Below are 10,163 nucleotides of genomic sequence, written 5' to 3' on the forward strand. Positions count from 1 at the left end.
AGAAGCCAAAGCAGAAGTGTCTTAAAACGTGCATTCTCTCTATTCACCAGCAGGGGGCGACTCGTCTGGCTGCAAAAAGAAGTCAAGAAGTTTATGAGAAAATTTATCTACTTCTCTCTTGATATATTACCCTCAGTAGACATTGTGCACATGAGTTTATGGTTTCGATCTCTTGCGGAGTATGTTGTTAGGGGGGGCGGGCTTTCTGTGATTGACATGTCACTGCCGCTGCTGTCTCTCCGTCACTCCCAAATATGGGTGACTTCCGTTCATTGGCTACAAAAATGAAGATGGCGACGGGCGAACCCGAGGCTTCGACAGCGTCACGGCGACGTCACGATGGCCACGCCCACTTCCTCTATCCAGCCCGTGGTCACTTCAAGAAATCCAGTGGACTACGCACGATTACAAATCTCCGTGTGGGTGTTAATGCATCCGTGCCTTCCTAGATGCCCGTGCACGTGCATGTGCACGTACATGTACACTGGGTAGCTTCTTTTTTTTTTCGTCTCCACATTTCCAGAAGTCTGCCCGCATTGAATTATAGCTTTTGAATGATAATTACTGTAGTTATGTACCTGCCAGTATCAGGTGCCCGGGAGCTGTTTTTAGTGCCACCCCTGAAAGACTGCCACTTGATGGACAGCTGAACAGAATGGGGTTCATCCACTTCTCAAATTGAGGCCGAATGACTCACAGAGTGTGTGTGGGAGTAATGATGAGAATATACCTGGTGCACGCGGAGATGGAGGAAGTACTTATGAGTACGGGGGACAGAACTTTGTCTCACACCGGTTTCTTTGGATGGTATCAAACTGGGTGTTTTATCATCAGCTCAGTCCACCTTTGTTCTTTTTTCAACCTTTGGACTCATTTATTATTTATTTATTCTAAATTTTCATGGACTCAAATTGTTTTGTTTTTTTAAACCCTCAATGTAACCAGATAATATGACTTCCCTTTTCCCTCTGATTAATTTAACCGGTTTATTCCGTGGCACCTTAAAAGCGCTCCAAAACCCACAAGCACATTTTTATTATTTTTCCACAAAAGAAAAAACTTCTTTTTTTTGGCAATCTATAATATTTTTCGACACACTCACCTCACTCATCACGCTTTACTAAATTCTTCAATCCGCGTTTCAGTTGATTTCCAGCTCTGCTTCTTTTTTTTCTTCTTTTTTTTGACCATGCGTGCGCCCGCGAATTTAGTTTTTTTTTTATTATCCGGCCCGTCATGAGAATCGCCGAAGCCGGTGAGTCACGAGTCACGGCCGGAGTTGATTGTTTCTTTTATATCCCGCCGGAGTATCTGAGGTCGGCTCCACCTCTCGTCTGCGCCTCTGCCTTCCTGTCTGAGCCCATGTGAGCACCGGCCAGCCGGAGAGGAAGCACGCGTGCCAGGTAGAGTGCTTCCACCTCATCTCCCTTGTTGCCTCACGGTGATTCACAACGCCTCTTTTCCTTTGTTTCCCCTCTCTCTCTCTCTCTCTCTCCTAACCATCTCTCCCTCTGACACGACCCCGCTCCAAGGAGGCCCACGATTACCCACGAGCGTGCCACTGAAGACGGGACGCGTGGCCCTCTGCATAGCAGATCACGATGCGGGTTACATTCCCAGGGATCGAGGTGCAAGAGGACCAGTCTCCTCTGGATAATTATCCTTATGTCCTGCCCTCCAAGCTTTTTTTTTTGTATGTTCCCCTCTTAATCCATCCTGGCAGTCTGCTTCCTCTACAGGTCTCTCTCGTTCCCCGTGTGCCCCTGTGGGCCGTTAATGGCGGCATCATCTCGTATTCTCCGGCGTCTCGTCAAAGGTGTTGTTAGCGATCGGGTGACTGTGAACGTGCACGTTAAGACTCGGTGAAATAAACTATTTCATGACACTGACAAACGTGCTCTTTGAAGTTCGGTGCGAAACACCCATTTTCTTTATGGCTGCCATTGTTGTCCTCGAGACCTTTTTAGTTATCGAGATACCAACGTGAGCGAAAGCCAATAAGTAGTGTTTGATAACGGTGCTTTTAGTATCGGTCATGATGAAACATAAAAAAACATTTACTCATACGTCTTATTAAGAGGTTTGAGTGGGACTCGCCCTCATCCTGCATTTATAGTTAATTTCAGCATTTCCTCGCGCGATTTATTATTCAAGATAAATAATACATTTAAAGTTCTGCATATTTGAAGGAGAAAAAAAAAGCCTCGTCTGTGTCTTTTAAAGGCGCACCGTGTAAGATCCGTTTCTTTTTTTTATCATCTTCAAAAGATGAATTAGGAGGTTATTTAAGTTTACCTATAACTACATTTGTAGATTGTATGGTAGTAGAGGTGAAATGCTGCCCCCTATTTGTCTGGAGTGGGCGGCTGCACGTTACACACGTAAACTAGTGCATTCACAAAATAGACGTATTTGTTTACCCGACAGAAAAATAGGAGAAGTCCTTGAGAGGTCCTTGTATCTTTAAACTAACAAATACAACATCGGGGATTTGGGAGGCACGGCGATATATGCTCCCTGTGTCTGGTTCCCTCATTCAGCTGTAATAACCTATTACACAACAGCTTTCTTCCAAATTTGACAGCGGCTGTTGTCCACTTCCATTTTGTTTATTTTTTTTTACCATGAATATATTGCTTTTGTGCTCTTTGAAAATAAATATATTCACCGCCTCTCACCCCCACAACACAGACCCCATTTTCATTCACATATGAGATGAAAATGTACTTTGTTTTGGCCCTCCGAGCATTATTCCATCTGTAATGTGTGTGTGTGTGTGTGTGTTGTATTGCCAGAACCGCACTAACTCATCATGCTTCTCGGTGCCACTTGCAAAAAAAAAAAAAAAAAACAGATTTGTCAGCAAGATTGTCCAATTTCCTCCCAGTTCTTCTGGAGCATTCCTCTCTTCTTTTTTTTTGTTTTGTTGGAAAGACCTTAAAACGTTAGTTCGGCGTGCCTTAATATCACGTGGGGTTGGTGGAAGAAAAGAAGCGGTGTATATTTTAAGAAGTGCAATTGTGTCGTGGTTATTATATGGACGAGATACACACACACACACACACACACACACACACACACACAAACACTGCGATGGTGGGCGGCCTTTCAGACTCCCTTTAAAATATCTCCCTTTGTTGTCATATTCACGATAAAAAGAAACTGCTGGGTTTAACATGAACACACGTCGGCTGCCGCTCCAGGCGTGAAAAATGTCCAATAAGTAGTTTTAATATAGTTTAGTGGAATTAGGAGTCGTTCAATGAAATGAGTCTAGGAAAACGATAAATCAAACGAGGCCTCGTATCCCTTCGATCAGCACGAGTTATGGCCCCCGATGCGCTGGCATTTTGTAAATGGCGTGATATCTGCTCTCTGTCCACCACTCCGTCTGTCGCTTCACGTGTCACTGCTTCGTGGGAGGAGGAGGGGGGGGGGGGGGGAAATAAAGTGCCCGCCCCCCCCTGATTGAAGAGCTGGAGCGAAGGCCTTTTTAAAAAGCTTCTCACCTCCTCCCACGCGTTTCTTCACCGCGGCTGATGATGCTCTTAAGCCTTTTGCTTTAATCAGGTTGTGTGATCTCTTTCCTCTCTTTTTCTCTCCCCCTTCTTAAATATTATGCATGCAGTGCAGAGAGAGAGAGAGAGAGAGAGAGAGAGTATTAGGAGGAGGAGGGCTAAATCACTGCATCCCCCCCGGCTGTCCCGGTGTCCTTGAACTCATCATTGATGGACAGTTGCCAACACTTAAGCATCACAGCCAAGTGAGCCAGATGGCTTAAAAGGAGGAAAAAAACAAGTATAATTTTTGAAGTAGTCAGCATCATTTTGACACACTCAACCACGATAGCCAACCCTTTTTGCCCCATTTCTGAGATGCTTCTTTTTTGGGGGGGGGGGGGGTTTTAGACAGCGACACACACACACACACACACACACACACACACACACACACGGGCGCACATGAATCCAAACGTGTGCACACACTTGGTGACTCGTCGGCGATGCGCAACCTTGACAGCTGACTGATGAAGCGCTGACCTTTTACTCCTGGCCTCGTGGGCAATCCTCGGCCTCGTGGAAAACAACCGCGGGCGGTCGGCATCCAGCGACACCTGAGCGCTCCCATGAATTACGGCCGCGCGGGAGAATAATGAAAAAAGAAGCAAAGACAAAAGAGCTCCGCAGATGAGAGACAGGAATCAAAGACTCCCTACAACCCCCCCCCCCCCCCCCAACGCACCTCCCCGTCTTCTGTTCCCGTTCACGTTCTCTGATCTTGTTTGAACCTGCAGCTGGAGGTTCATCCTCCGTCTGTACATACACGGGCCGAGTTCCCCCCCCCACCCCCTCGGGCTAGAAAAAGAAATTAGCGAGCAAGCTTCCAAAAGCCGAGGAAGTTTCAAATCCTCCTCGAATGAAAGGCCGCTGCTTTCTGCCGAGGCGGAATGAAACGCGCCCGGGGAAAAGCTTTAAAGCCGAAACCCCCTGTAGCAGAAAATGCTCCTTACTGTAGCTTCCCACTGCGAGGCTGTGAAGTTCGCCCGTTTCCCTTTCACGACTAAAGCTGTGGGCTCCTTCTTCTGTTTGTTTGTTTGTGCGTCTCGTCGTGCGTCTTCCTGCTACGTGTGTGTGTCTGTTTAACTTCCACAAATCGCCGACTCTTTTTAAATCTTTTAAATTCTGGAGACTCTTCGCTTTTTTACATTTAAAAAAAAAAATGGTTATTCAATGCGGTGTACAGTGTATATGCAGAAATGTGCTGTGTCGGGATTAACGTCTCGATGTGCGTCATCTGGTTTTCAAAGAGGCCCCCGAAAAAAAAACTAGTGAAGAACTAAACAAAGACAAAACAAGCAAGAAATAAAAAATAATCTTGAATTAGACACTATCAAACGGACAATGCCTGAAACACAACATAGTTTACCAACTTCTGTAGATACAAGGAGGACTATCTATATGCCCTAGATAGTCCTATATAGACTCTATAGGCACTACATAGTCATATATAGACTATATAGGCACTACACATACCTATATAGACTCTATAGGCCCTAGATAGTCCTATATAGTCTCTATAGGTCCTACATAGTCCTATATAGACTCTATAGGCCCTGTATATAGACTCTATAGGCCCTACATAGTCCTATATAGACTCTATAGGCCCTGTATATAGACTCTATAGGCCCTACATAGTCCTATATAGACTATATAGAAGAGGTATAGTCCTATATAGACTATATAGACCCTGTATAGTCCTATATAGACTCTATAGGCCCTACATAGTCCTATATAGACTATATAGACCCGGTATAGTCCTATATAGACTCTATAGGCCCTGTATATAGACTCTATAGGCCCTACATAGTCCTATATAGACTATATAGACCCTGTATAGTCCTATATAGACTATATAGGCCCTACATAGTCCTCCGTATCTAAAGGACTCAAACTCAATTAGCTGGGGGCCTCTGGAGGTAAAAAAGGATTTCAAGTATTCCACAAAAATTGATCCAATCTTCTCAATCTTTATTAATAACAGTGAACGGGTTCTTCAGAACATAAACGGGTTCTTCAGAACATAGGCTTCTCCTCCCAGAGACCTGGCAGTGCTTCCTCTCACAGTTGAGACCCTCAGTCTGGCTTGAAGATGCTCATCAGTGAGTTTGTGTTATGTGCAGCTCGACAGGAACACTGGACCAAACGCCGTCAACGATGGAAAAGCAACTTTTATTGCTAAACAGGATTCCAAAACAGGATTCCAAAAAACCAGGATACAAAACATGCACACAAGATCTTCCACGATCTAGACAAGACGAACCGACAAAGGGGAATGACATGAACAGGACTTAAATACAGAGGGCTGGTGCAGGTGATTGGACACAGGAGGAAACAATCAGGAACAGGGCAGACAATCACAGGGACAGGAAGTGAAGAGAAACAGAGGACACGAGAGACAAGGACTTCAAAATAAGACAGGAAACACGAAACAACACTACAGATCCTGACATAACCCCCCCCTCAAGGGGCGGATTCCAGACGACCCAACACAGTCCCCCAGGGTGGGTGGAGGGGAGCCGGAGGCGGGACCAAAAGCCTGGCAGAAGAAGTCCGGGGGACGGGCCGGAGGACGACCACCAGGAGGACTGACCTGCTCCGGAGGACGGGCAGGAGGACGGCCACCAGGAGGACTGACCTGCTCCGGGGGATGGGCAGAAGGGCGACCACCAGGCGGACGGAAGGGCTCTGGGGGACGGGCTGAAGGACGGCCACCAGGCGGACGGAAGGGCTCCGGGGGACGGGCAGAAGGAGGACAGGCAGAAGGGCGACCACCAGGCGGACGGAAGGGCTCCGGGGGACGGGCAGGAGGATGGCCACCAGGCACATAGACCTGCTCCGGGGAACGGGCAGAAGGGCGACCACCAGGCGGACGGGCTGAAGGACTGCCACCAGGCAGATAGACCTGCTCCGGGGGACGGGCAGAAGGGCGACCACCAGGTGAACAGACGGGCTCCGGGGGAACCCCAGGAACAGAAGCCGGAAGCGGCCATGGTGGCGACCGAACACAGGGAGCCTGAGTCGGCCGGGGCGGCGACGTGACCCGGGGAACCGGGGTCTGCCGGGGCGGCGACGTGACCCGGGGAACCGGGGGCGGCCAGGGCAGCGACGTGACACGGGGAGCTGGGATCGGCCGGGGCACCGACGGGACACGGGGAGCTGGGATCGGCCGGGGCGCCGACGGGACACAGGGAGCTGGGATCGGCCGGGGCGCCGACGGGACACGAGGAGCTGGGGTCGGCCGGGTCGCCGACGGGACAGGAGGAGCTGGGGTCGGCCGGGGCGCCGACGGGACACGAGGAGCTGGGATCGGCCGGGGCGCCGACGGGACACGAGGAGCTGGGATCGGCCGGGGCGCCGACGGGACACGAGGAGCGGGGGTCGGGTGGGGCGCCGACAGGACACGGGGAGCTGGAGTCGGCCGGGGCGCCGACGGGACACAGGGAGCTGGGGTCGGCCGGGGCGCCGACGGGACACGAGGAGCTGGGGTCGGCCGTGGCGCCGACGGGACACGAGGAGCTGGGGTCGGCCGGGGCGCCGACGGGACACGAGGAGCTGGGATCGGCCGGGGCGCCGACGGGACACGAGGAGCTGGGGTCGGCCGGGTCGCCGACGGGACAGGAGGAGCTGGGATCGGCCGGGGCGCCGACGGGACACGAGGAGCGGGGGTCAGCCGGGGCGCCGACAGGACACGGGGAGCTGGAGTCGGCCGGGGCGCCGACAGGACACGAGGAGCTGGGATCGGCCGAGGCGCCGACGGGACAGGAGGAGCTGGGGTCGGCCGGGCGCCGACGGAACACGAGGAGCTGGGGTCGGCCGGGGCGCCGACGGGACACGAGGAGCTGGGGTCGGCCGGGGCGCCGACAGAACACAGGGAGCTGGGGTCGGCCGGGGCGCCGACGGGACACGAGGAGCTGGGATCGGCCGGGGTGCCGACAGGACACGAGGAGCGGGGGTCGGCCGGGGCGCCGACAGGACACGGGGAGCTGGAGTCGGCCGGGGCGCGACAGGACACGAGGAGCTGGGGTCGGCCGGGGCGCCGACAGGACACGGGGAGCTGGAGTCGGCCGGGGCGCCGACAGGACACGAGGAGCTGGGATCGGCTGAGGCGCCGACGGGACACGGGAGCTGGAGTCGGCCGGGGCGACGACGGGACAGCATCGGCAGGAACCGGCGGGGACTGCGGCCGAAGCAGGACCCTGTCTAACGCCTGGAGGGACTCCATCATGTCCCGGAAAGCGTCCTGGGACAAGGCAAAGGAAGCAAGGGCCGGCCGGAAGTCCAATAGGTCCCAGGAAGTTGGGGTTGGCCGGAACACGGAGGCGGCAACAGGAACAGGCGAGGGCTGCAGCACGGAGGCGACTGCGGGAACCGGAGTAGTCTGCGGCACAGAGGCGGCAGCCGGAACCCTCCACCGACGCGGTCCGGAGGTTTGCGCCCCCCACTCCGGGGCTGGGCCTGCGTGACCTCTGCCACTGGGGCTACGAGCCCAACGGGTCCCTTTGAAGGGGTCTGGTGCCGAGACCCTATGGGGGTTGTAGTTCCCCTTCTGCAGGCTACGAGGGCCCCCATAGGCAAGCGGGTCCCTTCGAAGGGGTTTGGTGCCGAGACCCTATGGGGGTTGTAGTTCCCTTTCTGGAGGCTACGAGGGCCCCCATAGGCCAAGCGGGTCCCTTCGAAGGGGTTGTAGGCTGGGTCCATTCTTGGTCGGTTCGTTCTGTTATGTGCAGCTCGACAGGAACACTGGACCCAAACGCCGTCAACGATGGAAAAGCAACTTTTATTGCTAAACAGGATTCCAAAACAGGATTCCAAAAAACCAGGATACAAAACATGCACACAAGATCTTCCACGATCTAGACAAGACGAACCGACAAAGGGGAATGACATGAACAGGACTTAAATACAGAGGGCTGGTGCAGGTGATTGGACACAGGAGGAAACAATCAGGAACAGGGCAGACAATCACAGGGACAGGAAGTGAAGAGAAACAGAGGACACGAGAGACAAGGACTTCAAAATAAGACAGGAAACACGAAACAACACTACAGATCCTGACAGTTTGGAGCTGTACTTTGACTTTATTAAAGTTCATGGTGGAAGAAGAGCTTTTTCACACAGATATGTGCTCCCAAAAAAGGCACCTGGTCCACTTGAACATCCTGGAAAGCTCAGGGAAGGTGGTGGGGGGCAATTCTCAAAAAAAATGGTCCAAGCTTGTCTGCTTTTCCACTCAGCTCCCTGGACTTGGCTTTGAGTTCAGATGAGCTCCATTTGAAGCACAGATGGGGGGCATCGTGCACATCGAAGGAGAAAGAGTCACATTGTTGCTGACCCTGTGTGTCCTGAAGTCTGCAAACCATGTGATCAAATACCTCCTGCGGCTTCACAACGGCATCAGCGTACTTCTCACCACTGAATGTCGTGGTGCCCGCATGCACGAGTGCGTTGCATGCTGGGAAATGGCCGAGGTTTGTCCGAGAGAGCTGGGCTCTGACGCTGTCACAGGCAGCACTGACAAGTCGGTTTAGGATTAGCTGAGGGTGAGAGGCTCACACACAAATAAACCCTCGCCGTGCGTTAACGTGAATATTGATGCAAAGTCGTTTGTAACTTTTGGTAAAAGCCCTCCCACTCGTGAGAGGTTATGTTTATCTCTACCTGGGGTCGAGAGGGCCGTGATTGGGTGTTTTTCTTGGATGGAGGGATTAGCAAAATTCGCGAGGAGCGAGTAAAAGTGGGAGGTCACGCGAGGTGATGCACAGCCGACGACGATCGCATCCGGCTGTATGAATCGGACAATGTTTCATATTCATAAATGAAGCTCTGTGCTCCTCGAACACCTCGTTTCACAAGTGCAGATGTGAAAAATATATAATTAGCAGCAGCTAATCAATCATCTCAACAGAAACGCTTCATAATGAAAACACCACTTCCTTTTTCTTTGAAAGGAAACATCTCTGTCGGGGGTCGACCCGGCCTTTTATTTTTGGGAGTCCTGGCACCGCATCTGTGGTGCAGCACATTAAAGTGTGTGTGTAGGTGGTCGGGCCGTCATCAATCATTCATATTGACATTTCCTTTGATGCGATGTCCCACACATGTGACGGCGTGCGCACGTGTGTGTGTGTGTGTGTGTGTGCGTGCGTGTGTGTGTGTGTGTGTGTGTGTGTGTGTGTGCGTCTCGACGGGTCCAGGCGTGGCGGGCGGGGGCCTTGTGTTGACACGCCGAGGCAGGAAGAGGAGCGCTGCGTGTTTCAGCTGCAGCTTCACCTGAATGCTAAGTGACTGCGAAGAGCTGCGGCGCCGACACACTGCAGCTGAGGACACACGCCTGACTGAACACACACACACACACACACACACACACACACACACACACACACACACACATTCACAAAAGACTGAAGTGTCCTCTTGCTTCAACAGCGCCAGCGTCCCAAATCACATCCAACTTTGAGGCTGGTTGGCTCTGAATTTCCCATCTTTGTGGGGACCGGGGTCGTCGGGCATGCCTCCCAACGGCTCCCACAATGCACCAGCACAAATTGGATTTCGCTCACATGGCCGAGCCCACTCCTCTCCTCTCTTCTCACGGCTTTGCTT

This window comes from Cyclopterus lumpus, chromosome 24 (genome assembly GCF_009769545.1).
Source record: "Cyclopterus lumpus isolate fCycLum1 chromosome 24, fCycLum1.pri, whole genome shotgun sequence".
Taxonomy (NCBI): domain Eukaryota; kingdom Metazoa; phylum Chordata; class Actinopteri; order Perciformes; family Cyclopteridae; genus Cyclopterus; species Cyclopterus lumpus.